Source organism: Ranitomeya imitator, chromosome 5 (assembly GCF_032444005.1).
Source record: "Ranitomeya imitator isolate aRanImi1 chromosome 5, aRanImi1.pri, whole genome shotgun sequence".
Taxonomy (NCBI): domain Eukaryota; kingdom Metazoa; phylum Chordata; class Amphibia; order Anura; family Dendrobatidae; genus Ranitomeya; species Ranitomeya imitator.
This window is the reverse complement of record NC_091286.1, coordinates 16,614,103-16,624,103: the sequence shown is the minus strand read 5'-3', so window position 1 is coordinate 16,624,103 and position 10,001 is coordinate 16,614,103. Positions and strand designations below refer to the sequence as shown.

The following is a 10,001-nucleotide window of genomic DNA, read 5'->3' as shown; positions in this document are numbered from 1 at the left end:
TTTTGTAATTCTCAGTAAAGGATCGACTTAGGGTAGGTTCCTCCACTGGGTAGTAGTAGTAGTAGTAGTTTCTTTCCTTCTGCAGGAGAGCTAATTTGAATGCTCGTTATAGACTTTTAAGTATCTAGTAACCTCCTGTGGTCAAAGTATTATTGCAAGTGTCATCCAGGCATTTGCCAATGACATTTTTGTGACCTCTATTCTTTTTATGTAGTGTTGTATCTTGACAACATTCTACTGCGTTATGTTCTATTTGGGGACGTCCATTTTGCTCTACAACAGCTTAGAGAATGCTACTTCTATGGTAAGTCGGAGAACTGTCTCTTTGAAAACACTCAGCAGCCATTTCTACAATATGTGATTTCCAACCAGGGTCACAGATGAACTCAGAGAAACTCTCTGATGTACTAAAGTGGGGGATGTTTTCAAAACCATTTGAGCAATTCAAGGTTTTCTGGGGTTCATTCATTCATTCATTTTTATTATCCATTTTTCATCTCTCATGACTTCCCAGCTCTAAAAAAGAAGGGTTTCAACTGAAAAAATTGGACTCCTCAAGCTGAAAGAGTTGTTTCAACCATGGTTCTCGATGGACCAGATCCCAATAGACCATTCTTCTTGGAGATACATGCCTCTTCTATGACTGTTAGGGTAGTCGTACCACAAAAAGTGAACAATGGAAAAACTTTTCCTTGTTGTTTCCCTGGCCAGACCTCCTATAATTTAATGAGACCTACCACTATGGTATGATAAGCTCATAAAAAAGTTGACTAGATTGCAAAACAAATGTCTTAATTAATTGTTGGGACTTTGCTTTTCCAGTTCCCTACAAAAAAAGGGGGAGAAGTCCCTTGCACCTTTGTAAACCTTTCCTCCTATGAACCCACTTGTCTAGCCGGCTCCATCACTTATATGTCTGACCCTCACCACCTCTCGGATCTGGATTCGGTTTTGCATGATTAAGCTTGACAACTAAAGACGTTTCTGAAACAAATTCCACCTGGTCACGGTTACATGTCTTAGTCCTTTGCAATAGATTTCAGTCTGTCATGTGACTTTTTCATCAATACTTCAGTTTTCCTCACAGTTATAAAAAACAGCTACTATTAATATTTTCTTTAAAAGAACCTAACTACATGATACATATTATGCATAAACCAGAAACATAACGAATAACAGAATGGTCACTTATAATAATTAATTAAAAAAAAACAACATTATCCTCATCTTGCATGAACAAAAGAGAATGAGCGTTGGAAAACTGAATACCTAATTGTGAAAAGAAGGAACCTACATCTATTGGACTCTGTCATAAAACATTCAGCATTGAAGTTTATTGAAACATCCACAAATCCATAAAAATCTGTAGGGTAATGAAGTGCAAACGGGTTTCAAAGTCTTTCTTCATTTGCTTAAAAAGCATGATTGTGTTCCATCTCTTACTGGAAAATCATTATTATTGACAGGAAAACCCTTTACTCGCCCTTTTGTCCAATAATCTGCTTTAGTTGCAGCATTCAAATGATGGAGATTACCCTCTTACTTTGTTGGAGAAAAGCAAAAGTATTATATATCCTGCTCCAGATGCAGGCACAGTGGCTACACAGCAGTGGCTATATGATCAATAGATCAACACAGATCTTTTTCGGACTTCTGCTCACACCATTCTAAAAGATTTGAGATAAATATTAGAAGGTATTGGCAGATGATCCATCAATGAAGCTCAATCAATTCATATATTTCCTACAAGCTGAACATTAAAATGTTTTCTCCGATTTGTGAATTCTCTCATGTCTAACAAGGTCTGATTTGTTTGAAAAACGTTTCCCACATTCTGAACATGAGAATGGCTTCTCCCCTGTGTGAGTTTTCTGATGTCTAACAAGACCAAATTTGTGGAGAAAACATTTTCCACATTCAAAACATGAAAAAGGTTTCTTCCCTGTGTGACTTTTCAGATGTCTAACAAGATTAAATTTGTGAACAAAACATTTCCCACATTCTGAACATGAAAATGGTTTCTCCCCTGTGTGATTTATCTTATGATGTTGAGCAAGATCAGATTTATCGCTATAACACTTCCTACATTCTGAACATGAAAATGGCTTCTCCCCTGAGTGAGTTATGTAATGATGATGAGCAAGACCAGATTTGTTGCTATAACATTTCCCACATTCTGAACATGAAAATGGTTTCTCACCTGTGTGAGTTCTTAGATGCTCCACAAGATATGACTTGTAACTAAAATACTTCCCACATTCAAGACATGAAAATTGCTTCTCAGCTGTGTGAGTCAACAAATTATGTCTAGAAAGAGCAGATTTCTGGCTGAAATATTTTCCACATTCTAAGCATGCAAATGGTTTCTCCCCTGTGTGAATTCTTAAATGGTCTGCAAGATATGATTTGGTGCTAAAATACTTCCTGCATTCAGGGCATGAAAATGGCTTCTCCCCTGTGTGAGATCTCTGATGTTTAACAAGACCCGTTTTGTTGCTATAACATTTCTCACATTCTGAACATGAATAAGGCTTCTCCCCTGTGTGACTTTTTAGATGTTCCAGAAGAACTGATCTCTTGCCAAAACATTTTGCACATTCTGAACATGAAAATGGTTTCTCCCCTGTGTGAGTTCTTATATGTTCCATAAGAACTGCTTTATGACTGAAACTTTTCCCACATTCAGAACATGGAAACGGCTTCTCTCCTGTGTGAGTCCTTTTATGTTTAACAAGACCTGTTAGCTGGCAAAAACATTTTCCGCATTCTGAACATAAAAATGGCTTGTACCCTGTGTGAATTTTTAGATGTTCTGTAAGAGCTGACTTCTTTCTAAAACACTTTCCACATTCTGAACATAAAAATGGACGTTCTTCTTTGAAAACTGTCTCTTGCCAAAAAAGATTTGATTTATTTTTTACATGTTTTTCACGTGGAAATAGTTCATTCTGTCGATGTCTAGTTCTTTGTTTGCCAATCAAAGATTGATTAAATGAAGGCTTCTTGTGATCAGTGGTATCACTGAACAGATCTTGGTTCTGAAAGATTATGGACACATTTTGATCTTCTGAATAATCTTGTGTGGTATTGTTATCTGTTACTTCATAATAGGGAGATGCATAGTAATGTCCATTGAAGCCTTCCATCCAATATTCATCTGGGAAAGAAAACAAACATTTCTTATTTTCCCAAACAAAATATTTTTAATTTTTTTCAAATTCCAAACAATTCTGTATTTCTCTACATCCCTGGTACGCATAGGGCAGGTTGGAATTTATAACTAGAAGCTGAACATATAGAACAGCCCCCAAGCCAGGTGATTATCCTTCTTTATAAAAACTTCTAGTTAAAATCATACTATACTAATAAATGAAACAATACAAAAAAATGCATAAATAAATCTAATTTTATTAACTACAATCAATTATAAGCACAAAAATTGAAGGAAATAGAACTGAAAACATCTCAACAATACTCGGAAAAAAAAAGGAAAAGGCAGCGTGGTCAATGGTAAATCACAACATGGCATTTCTAGTTCTGAGGGAGATTTATCATACCTGTTGTTAAATATTATAAATATATATTATTTTATTTTGATCAGAGGTTTATTTAACGAAAACTGAATACATTTTAGGTTTTTACCGTGGTAATCATGGCATTCCTGTTTACTATCATGTTTTTGGTCCCCTGATTATAATCATATTTAATTCTATCTTTTTGTGAACATTTTACCCGCCCCCCACCTCTTTATTTGATTTATTATACATATATTTTTTCATGAATTTTGTTGCCATGTTATTAATAATAATAATAATATAATAATTTTATTTCTATAGTGCCGACATATTCCGCAGCACTTTACATTATATATGGGATTTGTACAGACAATAGACATCACAGCATAACAATAAACACAGATCAAAACAGATACCAAGAGGAGTGAGGGCCCTGCTCGCAAGCTACAATCTATGTTGTGATATACCATTGACCACACTGCCTTTTCCTTTTTTTCAGATTTTAATGAGGTGTTTTTAGCTCTATTTTCTTCCATTTTTGTGTATACAATTAATTGTAGTTAAAGTGTATTCTCATTTCCAAGATCCTATCCCAATATGTAGTACGAGTAATAATAATAATATTAGCAAATACCTCCAAATACCTCCAATTAATGTAGTATAGTTTTTCTTATTCTCTACGTTTCTTTCCTCATGTGCAGGACCTTAGGTATCCATGGTTACGACCATTAGCAACTAGTCAACTGTCAGTATATCAGTGGTCGTAAGACTCGTAACCATGGATGCCTAAGGTCCTGCAAAGCCTGCACTTGAGAATACAGACATAGCGAATCAGAAGAACTATACATTCTATTTGGAGGTATTTGCTAATAGTATTATTACATCTACTACATAGGTGGATAGGATGTTGGAGATGGGAATAACCGTTTAATGAAATTACCGTATTTTGCGGATTATAAGACTCACCAGATCATACGACGCACCCCAAATTTGGGGGAGGAAAATAGGGATTTTTTTTTAAATAAAATGGAGGTGCGTCTTATAGTCCGTTTTTACAGTAGCTTATCGTGGGGTGGCGACTGCAGTGGAGCGGGGTCCCAGAGAAGCGGCTGCAGGAAAGAGGCATCGGGGGCGATGCTGATGGTCACAGGCTGGGAGGAGGGGGGTGATCAGCGGTGCAACGCTGCAGCAGGCTCAGGCTTTCACAAAATGTAAGTGAAGCCCCTGCACCTCCCAAAGTATTCAATGCGGTGAACCTCGGGAAAATGGATGCCAGAGATTGAGATCTCTTGTGATGAGATCTTGATGCTACCGCCGCGAGCTTCCTGCAGAAATGACCCTGTTCAATACATTGGGTTTATGGGGAAAAAAGTGAGTCTTATAATATGAATAATGCGGTATATTTATTTATGTATGATTTTTATTATTTCATTTATTAGTATAGTATTCTTTTGATGAGTTAATTATATAGAATATATATATATATATATATATATATATATATATATACTGTATGTATATGTATATTGGTATTTTAGGGACGCCGATAAATGTTATTATTCATTTTTGGGTTATTTTAGTAGGGCTCCATCATTGGTCATTGATTCTAATCCTATAACCATCCTTTGCCGTTGTGGACATCGCTGATGATTCCGCACCCAAACTCGAGAGCGTTCTTGTGTAGTCCTTGGGTTTGGTCTACTGTATAATATTTCCCTCCTGAGGGGGAAGTTCTTCTGGTTTTGATTAGTTATGTCTGGGACTTGTAGTCCTTTACCAGGCACCGTGCTCTGTACAGAGGAAGGTGACAGCACATACACTCAAGAAGTAAGTGACCAACAGTGGCCACTGTCAGGATGGATACCAAAGCATCAATTCATCATAGGAACACATTGTAAAGAAACATAACCCATGCTATGAATATAGCAAAGCGCAGTCTTATTTTATTAAAGCTGCCCCAAGCAGTCCAGGAGGTGATACATCGCTGGAATCAGGTTCTCTGCTCCTACATCTCAAGAGTAATTACAAAACCCTGCTGACAGTTTCCCTTTAATCTTTATTTCCATTTTCCAGGGAATTTTTATAAGTTAAACAATTTTTTTCTCCTCCTATGAAACTAACCTGTCACTTACAGTATATCAGCGCAGTGAATTCTGTTGTTGGTTTTATTTAAAAAAATAAAGAAAGAAAACAAAATGTCGTTTTTTTTTCTCACCTCTCTATTCAGTTGAATACAAAACGTAAAATAGTACGAATAATTATTACAGTTCACTATGCAAAAAAGAAGCCCCCAAGTTGCTCCGACAACAAAAGAAAAAAAAAAAAAGCCAAAGCTATAGTTCTTAAAATATCAGAACACCATTTTTTATGTTTTGTTGTAAAAAAAAGTACTAAAAAAAACTTATACTATAAAATAGGCATGCTATTTATCCCATTCACAAACTTAATTAAACAGACAATAAAACAAAGTCAGAATTGCTGTTTTTATACACATTGCTTCCCCTCAAAAAATGGAGTAAAAAGCAATCAGAATATCATATTTATTGCTAAATGGTCCAATAAATCAAGCTCTCATACACAGTTACTGACACAAAAAACATCCTATGCTCAATATAAAACAATCATAAATACAAAATAAATATTTAAGTATTATAAAAAGGATTTTGCTTAACAAATATAATAAAACAGTAACAGTGAGCTAGAACTTTATTATGTTATTTCTCTTGTGAAAATTTCAAGCTTTCTCATTTTTGTTTTTTTATACAAATTGTAATATGGGATGAAAAAACTTTGCCAAAAAAATAAATAAATAAATAAATAAATTTAACACAAAAACAAAAAAACATTTTCTGATGACATTTTCTATTTAAAGGGTTGTTCACAGCATTTAAAGTGATCACAGCTCCATTCATTCTCCATGGGGCCACTGGTGACAGCCGACGACAGCGCGGAAGACATTTGTCTGAATTTTCCATCATTGATCCCAATAATAAAGACATTTATAGGAAAGGTTCTTACCGGTCACTGATACTGATGTGGGGGTTTCAAGTCCACTTGTCGGTCCACTAAAACTTTCCTGCAAGAATCCCACATTACAGAAATGAGAAAAAGTAAAAAAGAAACCCTGGTTGATCATATATTGAGATGAAGGTAAAACTCCTAGAAGGTAAGAACTGATCTGCCCTAAAAGGAAAATCAATTGACGATTGGGCATCATTAACATTCAACATCGTAATTTACATAATCAGAAATGCTCCGGTTATTTCTCTGCGTGAAATGATCTTGGTCTATGGTGAAGCGGACTCTGAGCTGAGTAACACCAGTTCTTATATTACTCAGTAACGTCACCACTTTTACAGTAAAAAAGTCTTTCATCATCACAGGAGATGAAATCTTCCTTCCTCCAGTGCTTATCATGTCCTCCCCTTAGGACTGTTTTCTCAAGACAAGCTAGCTCATCTAGTCCCACTGGCTATAATAGAAAGGTGCCAGAGCCCATCGAGTCTCGCAGCTATGATAGAAAGGTGTCAGGACACAAAGCCTCACAGCTATGATAGAAAGGAGTCAGAACATGCAGAGCCTCACAGCTATGATAGAAAGGTGTCAAGGCATGTAGAGCCTCACAGCTATGATAGAAAGGAGTCAGGACATGCAGAGCCTCACAGCTATGATAGAAAGGTGTCAGGACACAAAGCATCACAACTATGATAGAAAGGAGTCAGGACACAGAGCCTCACAGATATGATAGAAAGGAGTCAGGACATGCAGAGCCCCACAGATATTATAGAAAGGAGTCAGGACACAGAGCCTCACAGCTATGATAGAAAGGAGTCAGGACATGCAGAGCTTCACAGCTATGATAGAAAGGAGTCAGGACATGCAGATCCTCACAGATATGATAGAAAGGAGTCAGGACATGCAGAGCCTCACAGATATTATAGAAAGGGGTCAGGACATGCAGAGCCTCACAGCTATGATAGAAAGGAGTCAGGACATGCAGAGCCTCACAGCTATGAATGAAAGGTGTCAGTACATGCAGAGCCTCATAGCTATGATAGAAAGGAGTCAGGAAACAGAGCCTCACAGCTATGATAGAAAGGAGTCAGGACATGCGGAGCCTCACAGTTATGATAGAAAGGATTCAGCACATGCAGAGCCTCACAACTATAATAGAAATGAGTCAGGACATGCAGGGCCTCACAGCTATGATAGAAAGGAGTCAGGACATGCAGAGCCTCATAGCTGTGATAGAAAGGAGTCAGGAAACAGAGCCTCACAGCTATGATAGAAAGGAGTCAGGACATGCGGAGCCTCACAGTTATGATAGAAAGGATTCAGGACATGCAGAGCCTCACAGCTATGATAGAAAGGAGTCAGGACACTGACCCTCACAGCTATGATAGAAAGGAGTCAGGACATGCAGAGCCTCACAGCTATAATAGAAAGGAGTCAGGAAACAGAGCCTCACAGCTATGATAGAAAGGAGTCAGGACATGCAGAGCCTCACAGCTATGATAGAAAGGAGTCAGGAAACAGAGCCTCACAGCTATGATAGAAAGGAGTCAGGACATGCAGAGCCTCACAGCTATGATAGAAAGGAGTCAGGAAACAGAGCCTCACAGCTATGATAGAAAGGAGTCAGGACATGCGGAGCCTCACAGTTATGATAGAAAGGAGTCAGGACATGCAGAGCCTCACAGCTATGATAGAAAGGTGTCAGGACATGCAGAGCCTCATAGCTATGATAGAAAGGAGTCAGGAAACAGAGCCTCACAGCTATGATAGAAAGGAGTCAGGACATGCGGAGCCTCACAGTTATGATAGAAAGGATTCAGCACATGCAGAGCCTCACAACTATAATAGAAAGGAGTCAGGACATGCAGGGCCTCACAGCTATGATAGAAAGGAGTCAGGACATGCAGAGCCTCATAGCTGTGATAGAAAGGAGTCAGGAAACAGAGCCTCACAGCTATGATAGAAAGGAGTCAGGACATGCGGAGCCTCACAGTTATGATAGAAAGGATTCAGGACATGCAGAGCCTCACAGCTATGATAGAAAGGAGTCAGGACACTGACCCTCACAGCTATGATAGAAAGGAGTCAGGACATGCAGAGCCTCACAGCTATGATAGAAAGGAGTCAGGAAACAGAGCCTCACAGCTATGATAGAAAGGAGTCAGGACATGCAGAGCCTCACAGCTATGATAGAAAGGAGTCAGGAAACAGAGCCTCACAACTATGATAGAAAGGAGTCAGGACATGCGGAGCCTCACAGTTATGATAGAAAGGATTCAGGACATGCAGAGCCTCACAGCTATGATAGAAAGGAGTCAGGACACAGACCCTCACAGCTATGATAGAAAGTATTCAGGACATGCAGAGCCTCACAGATATGATAGAAAGGAGTGAGGACACAGAGCCTCACAGCTATGATAGAAAGGAGTCAGGACATGCAGAGCCTCACAGCTATGATAGAAAGGAGTCAGGAAACAGAGCCTCACAGATATGATAGAAAGGATTCAGGACATGCAGAGCCTCACAGCTATGATAGAAAGGAGTCAGGAAACAGTCTCACAGCTATGATAGAAAGGAGTCAGGACACAGAGCCTCACAGCTATGATAGAAAGGAGTCAGGACATGCAGAAACTCACAGCTATGATAGAAAGGTGTCAAGACATGCAAAGCACCACAGCTATGATAGAAAGGAGTCAGGAAACAGAGCTTCACAGCTATGATAGAAAGGTGTCAGGACACAGCCTCACAGCTATGCTAGAAAGGAGTCAGGACATGCAGAGCCTCAGCTATGATAGAAAGGAGTCAGGACACAGCCTCACAGCTATGCTAGAAAGGAGTCAGGACATGCAGAGCCTCACAGCTATGATAGAAAGCTGTCAAGACATGCAGGGCCTCACAGCTAAGATAGAAAGGAGTCAGGACATGCCGAGCCTCACAGCTATGATAGAAAGGAGTCAGGACACAGAGCCTCACAGCTAAGATAGAAAGGAGTCAGGACACAGCCTCACAGCTATGCTAGAAAGGAGTCAGGACATGCAGAGCCTCACAGCTATGATAGAAAGGTGTCAAGACATGCAGGGCCTCACAGCTAAGATAGAAAGGAGTCAGGACATGCCGAGCCTCACAGATATGATAGAAAGGAGTGAGGACACAGAACCTCACAGCTATGATAGAAAGGAGTGAGGACACAGAGCCTCACAGCTATGATAGAAAGGAGTCAGGACATGCAGAGCCTCACAGCTATGATAGAAAGGTGTTAGGAAACAGAGCCTCACAGATATGATAGAAAGGATTTAGGACATGCAGAGCCTCACAGCTATGATAGAAAGGTGTCAGGACACAGAGCCTCACAGCTGTGATAGAAAGGAGTCAGGACATGCAGAGCCTCACAGCTATGATAGAAAGGAGTCAGGACACAGCTATGATAGAAAGGAGTCAGGACTAGTGATGAGTGAGTATACTCGTTGCTCG

General features: G+C 39.1%; 1 pseudogene; it reads right to left on the bottom strand.

The window, feature by feature from the left end:
- Positions 1 to 1,727: 1,727 nt before the first annotated feature.
- Positions 1,728 to 10,001, bottom strand: part of LOC138637638 (zinc finger protein 729-like) — a 304,899-nt pseudogene continuing 296,625 nt past the window's right edge.